The sequence below is a fragment of the Tupaia chinensis genome, unplaced genomic scaffold, assembly GCF_000334495.1.
Source record: "Tupaia chinensis unplaced genomic scaffold, TupChi_1.0 Scaffold000685_1, whole genome shotgun sequence".
In the NCBI taxonomy this organism is placed as follows: domain Eukaryota; kingdom Metazoa; phylum Chordata; class Mammalia; order Scandentia; family Tupaiidae; genus Tupaia; species Tupaia belangeri.
The window spans coordinates 3,942,125-3,949,584 of NW_006160208.1; the positions used below are offsets into that span (position 1 = coordinate 3,942,125).

General features: G+C 37.4%; 1 pseudogene; it reads left to right on the forward strand.

Moving 5' to 3' along the window:
- Window positions 1-7,016, forward strand: part of LOC102495119 (heat shock protein HSP 90-beta-like) — a 27,323-nt pseudogene extending 20,307 nt beyond the window's left edge.
- The last annotated feature ends 444 nt before the right edge of the window (window positions 7,017-7,460 follow it).

Consider the following 7,460-nt stretch of genomic DNA (forward strand, 5'->3'; position numbering starts at 1 on the left):
ACACACACACACACACACACACACACACACACACGCACCACACTTAATCTGTGCCTTTTACAAATGTGGCCCATTTAAGAATAGAGGACAATGTCATTACTTTTTCCATTGTGGTTAAGTTATACGTAACATAAAACTTATTCTCTCTACCATTTTTAGGCTTAGTCAGCTAAGCCTAAAGCCAATTTTCCACCATTTTTAGGCGTCTGGTTCAGTGGCATTGGTACACTGATATCGTTGTGCAATCGGTATCACTACTTATCCACAGAACTCTTTCATCGTCACATTGTCACAAACTAAAATTGTACCCGTTACAATAATCCCATACTCCTTTTTCTCCCAGCACCCGGCAAACTCCTTTCTCACTTTGGCCTCTGAATCTAAACACTAGGTATCTCATATCACTAGGAAACAACACAATGTTTGTCCGTTTACATCTGGTTTATTTCGCTTAGAGTAATGTTTTCAAGGTTCAGCCATGTCATAGCATGTATCAGAATTTTACTCCATTTATGGTTTAATAATACAGCGGCCATTTTTTTTAACGTGTGTACTCTAAAAAGGATATGTCAAAAGTGAGTGTTTGTGTGATTATGACATTACCTGCGTGCTGAAACAATGAGTATTACCTATCACCTATCTTTTATAAAATTGGAAAATATCATTTGCCCATTTGTTTTTAACTTTTTTAAATAAAAATCTTTTTTGAAGTCATATTTCAAAGATACAAAAAGTTTTCAGCTTCTTATAGTCTGCAAGGACAACTGATTAACATAAAGCAAAACTGAAAGTTTCCAGAAGTAGTTCAACAAAACTCTTCTTCTGATTATTGAATAAAATTGAAAAGCAAGTGTCAAGATGTTTATTATTACCATTTTATTTTTCAAATTTACATTTAATCACTGTACGTCTTTCAAGTGTTCGAAATGTTTTTTCCCAGCATAAATACAGTGCATTTTAGGCAAGTCTTAGTTATTACTGCATACAACAATTATCAACCCTTAACTTTTCATTTTTGTTTCTACTATTTTTTTTCCCTTACACCCTCCCCTCCCAAAAAATATCTTTTATTTCTAGTTCTCTGAGAGTCAGAAATAGGTATTGAATTTTGTTAAATGTTTTTTTGTCTTTATTATAATCTTTTTCTATTAATATGGTAAACTATACAGATTGTTGTTTTTACTGAGATACAATTCACTGATCATAAAATTAATCATTTTTTAAAAGTTTATTTATTTATTTATTCTGAGATAAAGACTCAATAGGTTTTTACACCACAATCCACTCCCAGTCTCAGCAACCTAGCCTCATGGGCATGCATGTGTGTGCACCTAACCTCATGGGCATGCACAGGGAGCCCTCCATGGGATGAGAACCCAGGACCTTCTCATACAGCCTCAGCACCCCATAGCATTGTTTTACCACTGTGCCACAACAGCTAGTCCAAATTAAACACTTCAAAGTGTGCAATATAGTGTATCTAGTATATTCCTAAGGTTGTAAATCCATTAAAACTAAAGCCTAAAGATTTTTAATACCCTCAAAAGAGATCCCATGCCCATCATTTGTAATCACCCTGCCTCCATCTCCCAGAATGTTTTGAAGGTTTATCCATACTGTAGTATATATCAATACTTCATTTATTCCTTTCATTTTGTTTTTTAGAGGTTTTTGTCTTAGGGCATGTGCTCTTGCTGGAGAAAGTGACAGAGACAGTGAGAGGAAAAGTGAGAAGTCATCCCCCAGGGTAGATGGCCACACCGCAATTCCTTCTTTTCTATTCTTCTCCCAGGATCTTGGACACACATGCACATGCATCCAGCATGAGTTTCAAGCCACCAAGTCAGTCTGGGACTTCAACCATTATAGGTCATATGGGAGTCCAGCAAAGTAACTGCTCTGTCATCTACTGGCCACACTACAATCCTTTTCACGACAAAATAATGTTCTATTGTATGATATGATGTGATACATTTTTAATCCATTCATCAATTGATGGACATTTGAGTTGTTCCACATTTTAGAATTATGAATAATACCACTATTGGGGCCAACAGATGGCTTAACAGTTACACCCCTGGACTCCCACACGGCCAATCACAGCTCAAGTCCCAGACCCGCAGCTTGAAACACACCGGGCGCATGTGTTTGCATTCTCTTAAGAGGAGAACGTAGGAGAAGGGATTGTAATGTGGCCATTCCCCGGGGGGAGGAGGGTGATTTCTCACTTTCTGTCTCTCTGACAAGTGCACACACCTTATAGCAAAAATCTCTCTCTAAAGAAAAAAAAATCTGCTAAAAAAATGCTATAAACCTATATATAGATATATACATGTACCTAGCTAAACAGTGTACATGATTTACACTTGTAGATATATATATCCACATGTATATACATATATAGATGTGTGTGTATTTATACACATAAAATGTGATATATAGTATATGCTATATACATTATGTGATATGTATTGTGTGTATATATACACTCATACACTCTTTTCCATTTCTCTTGAATATATTCCTGGAAGTGAAATTGCTGGCTCATAGTAACATACTGGGGAACTGCCAAGTTATTTACCAAAATAGCTGCACCATTTTACGTCTCCAACAGCAGTGTATGAATGTTGCAGTTTCTTTGAAACCACCTGTTATTTTTCATTTTTAAAAATTAGAGTCAACTGAGCAGGTTTGAAGTGGAACCTTATTGTGATTATAATTTGAATTTTCCTTGTGGCTAATGATGTTGAGTATCCTTTCATGTGGTTATTGGTTGTTTGTATATCTTCTTTGGGTTGGGTTATTAGAAAAGTCATGATGCATTTTTGCATTAAAAACAGAAAATACATGTCATTACTTTTCCAACAACTAAATAGAAATGTCTATACAAATCCTTTGTCCCTTTTTAAGTTGGATTACTTTTTGGCTTTTTATTGTTGAATGATAGAAGGTTTTTTTTGTTTGTTTGTTTGTTTTTTTTTTTTTTTTGTATTTTGTACACCAGACCTTTATTATAAATACATTTTGCAAATATTTTCAATACTTCTCTGTATTGTCTATTTATTGGGTTGGTGCAAAGGTAATTACAGTTTTGCATTTTATTTATGTATTTATTTTTTGAAGAGGTTTTTACTATAGGGCGTGTGTTCTCGCCAGACAGAGAGAGACAGAGAGACAGAAAGCAAGAAATCACCCCCCAGGTGGGACAGCCACGCCACAATCCCTTCTCCTCCATTCTCTTCTCGGGATCTTGGGCACTTATGCACACGTGCCCGACATGAGTTTAAGCCACCGGGTCCAGGATGCGAACCGTGGTTGACTACATGGGAGTCCAGCGACATAGCCATTATGCTAATTGCTGGTCCCGCAGTTTTGCATTGTTGGAATTTGCCATTTGATGTTGGATACAGTCTTAAATAAATGTGGCTGTGTTATACATTATTTTAATGCACATTTCTTGCTGTTTTTCTAATGACTTATATTACTTAATGTTAACTTTATACGTATTTTAGACTATGGAAATTATGTTAGATAAAAAGCAAGTTTGAGCAATTTTCTTATTCAAGTTCAAAATGGGTCATAAAGCAGTGGAGACAATTTGCAACATCAACAACACATTGGCCCAGGAACTGCTAATGAGCAGTCAGGGCAGCGGTGGTTTGAGAAGTTTTGCAGAGGGGACTTGAAGATGAGGAGGTAGTGGCCAGCCACCAGAAATTGACAACAACCAATCAAGAGCAATCATCGAAGCTGATCGTCTTACAAATAAGTACTCAAGAAGTCAAAGAACTTGTCAACCAGTCTGTAGCCGTTGGGCATGTGAGCAAATTGGGAAGGTGAAAAACTACAATTGAGTGCCTCATGAGCTGACCAAAACTTTTTAAAAATCATCCTTTCAAAGTGTCACCTTCTCTTATTTTATACAACAGTGAACCATTTCTCAATCAAATTGTGATGTGCAATGAAAAGGGGATTTTATATGACAACTGGTGATGACCAACTCAGTGACTGGACCAAGAAGATGCTCCAAAGCACAGTGAAGACTTTTTAAAGGAAGCCAATTTTGATTTCTTCCTGTTAAAACTCTTTATAAATTATCTTTCTCAGCTACGAAGGCTATTAAAAGCAAATAATGGTTTTATCAAATAAAATTAACTTTGGTCCAATTCTTTGTATGACTGTGCATAGTACATTAAAGCAAGATTTTAAAAAATAATGAGGCCTTTCCCACCATAATGTACTCTCTAAATTATTAATAATATTTTTGTGAAAATAAAAAGCACTTGCTATCGTTTAATAACATGTTTTTAAAATATAATTTCACCTTCATCTAACACTTTTCAAATTTTTATTTCTGCATGTTTTATACAATAAATAATGCATTAGTAGAGTAATATTGCAAAATCTCCACAAGTAAATAAATATGTATATATCAAAGTTACAGTCACAAAAGTTCTTACCAATAAAGGTACAGAATTAAAAAGATATGGACAGTGGCATGTTTGTGTACACATACACATGTGTGTTTCTCTGCTCTCACACTAACAGTACCAAATGTTTTTGTTTTTGTTTTTGTTTTGTTTTTTTCTTTTACTTCAGATGGTAATTCAACTTTGAAGTACAGAAAATACCTTTCTCCTAAAGGCTGACTTTAGAATCTCTTGAGGCCATGCGTTTACCCTCAAAGTAGCCTTTTATTTCTTTAGGGTATTGAGAATTTACACAAGAAAATTCCAGACACCACCTCCTTCTCCCAGAAAACAGGTCAAAGAGAAGTTGTCAGATTGAGTCTATGAAATTGTTGATGAAGGAGCCATTTCTGCACTGATACTTGAGGTCAGGTCCTCAATGAAAACAATTATTTGGTGAATTGTAAATTTTCAAGCAAATACTTGAATATGTTAAGAACTATTAGGGGGACCAGCAGATGGTGTAATGGTTATGTCTCTGGACTCGCATGTAGTTGACCACAGTTTAAGCCCCACATCCAGTGGCTTAAAACTCACACCTGGTGCATGTGCGTGCATGCCCAAAATCTCAAGAGGAGAATGGAGGTGAATTTATATATATATATATATATACACACACACACACACACACATACATATACATATACATATAGTTAGAATAATATACATTATATATAATATACATTAGGGTGTCAGAAAAGTTATGACATGCTTTTGCACAGTAAAATATAGACAAATATGTCACAACTTTTCCAGCAACCTAATAGATGCCTGAGCATTAGTATTCTGATACTTCCAGAAAACTAGTAAAATTGGATGTTCATATTTATTTTAATTTTATGACTGTGCAGAAGCATTATCACCAATTACTATAGTTACAGTGGGAAGTAGAAATATGAGATATAGGTAATGTTTATATCTGACCAGAAAAGGATTGACAGACAGGATACTTAGAGGAGAGAAAAAGTGATGAAGAAGCATTCACAATTCATAGACTATCCAATCACCCTCTACCTGGAGAAGGAATTAAAGAAGGAAATCAGTGATGAACAGGCAGAGGAAGAGAAAGGTGAGAAAGAAGACAAAGATGATGAAGAGAAGGATTGAAGATAAGGAATATGACAGGGATAAGGACAAGAAAAAGAAGACCAAGAAGATTAGGGGGAAATATATTGATCAAGAAGAACTGTACAAGACCAAGCCAATTTGGATGAGAAAGCCTGATGATATCACCCAGGAAGAATATAGAGAGTTCTACAAGAGCCTCGCCAATGACTGGGAAGACCACTTGGCTGTTAAGCACTACTGTGTAAAAAGTCAGTTGGAGTTCAGAGCATTGCTATTTATCCCTTATATTGTTCCTTTTGACCTCTTTGAGAACAGTAAAAGAGCAACGTTGAACTCTGTGTTCATTGTGAACAGCTGTATTGAGTTGATTCCAGAGTATTTTAGCTTTATCCATGGTGATGGACTCTGAGGACCTGTCCCTGAACATCTCGTGAGAAATGTTCTAGCAGGGCAAAATTCTGAAGGTCATTTACAGAAGCATTGTTTAGAAGTGCTTTGAACTCTTCTCTGAGTTGGTGGAAGATAAGAACTACAAAAAATTCTATGAGGCATTCTCTAAAAATCTAAAGTTTGGAATCCAGAAAGACTCCACTTATTGGTGATGCCTTTCTGAACTGCTGCACTATGACACTTCTCAGTCTAGAGATGAGATGACTTCCCTGTCAGAATACATCTTGCACATGAAGGAGACCCAGAGGTCCATCTATTACAACACTAGTGAGAGCAAAGAGCAGGTGACCACTGCTTTTGTGGAGTGTGCAGAAGCAGGGCTTCGAGGTGGTGTACATGGCTGAGCTTATCGAGGAGTACTGTGTGCAACAGCTTAAGGAGTTTGATGAGAAGAGCCTAGTCTCAGTTACCAAGGAGAGCTTGGAATTACGTGAGGATGAAGAGGAGAAGAACAGGTGGAGGAGAGCAAAGCTAAGTTTGAGAACCTGTGCAAACTCTTGAAAGAAATCTTGCATAAGAATGTTGAGAAGATGATGATCTCCAACAGGCTCGTGTCTTCACCCTGCTGCATCATGACCAGCACCTACAACTGGACTGCCAACATGGAGTCAATCATAAAATCCCAGGCACGTTGGGACAACTCTGTGATGGGATCTATGATGGCCATAAAGCACCTGGAATCATAAAATCCCAGGCACGTTGGGACAACTCTGACTCTGTGATGGGGTCTATGATGGCCATAAAGCACCTGGAACCCTGACCACCTCATTGTGGAGACACTGAGGCAGACAAAAATGACAAGGCTTTCAAGGACCTTGTGGTGCTGCTGTTTGAAACTGCCCTGCTCTCTTCTGACTTCTCCCTCAAGGATCCCCTGACCCATTCCAGCTGCATCTACCACAGAATTAAGCTGGCCCTGGGCAATGATGAATATGAAGTGACAGAAGAGGAACCCATTGCTTTGTTCCTGGTGAGATCTCCCCTCTTCAGGGTGATGAGGATGTATCATTGATGGAGGAAGCAGATTAGGAGTTTCTACTGAGGGACCTCATGCCTTCTATATAGAGCCCCTGTGGCTGTCACAGCAGCCCTGAGTGGCCCTGTCCCACTTGGCTCCCTCTGCTAGGTATAGTGTTTTGTTGTGTGTTCTCTCCTGTCCTGTGTCTGGGGCAAGAAATAAAGGGCTCAAGTGCCATTCCCTTCCAAAACTGACAACTGAGTGGATGTTGTGTATTCTGTGGTTTTTGTTTATTCTGTTCTGAAACTAAAGTATGCAAAATAAAGATGATCCAACTTTATTTAAAAAAAGAAGAAGAAGAAGAAGAAAAGAAAAAGAGTAAAGAAGAGAAAGAAAGAAAGAAAGACAAATTGAGAAACTTCAAAGGGCTCCTAAAAATAAGACATTCCCTGGACTTGCCAGAGACATCTAACCCACTCTGCTCCACTACTTCTTATTGCCAGTACTCATGTGAC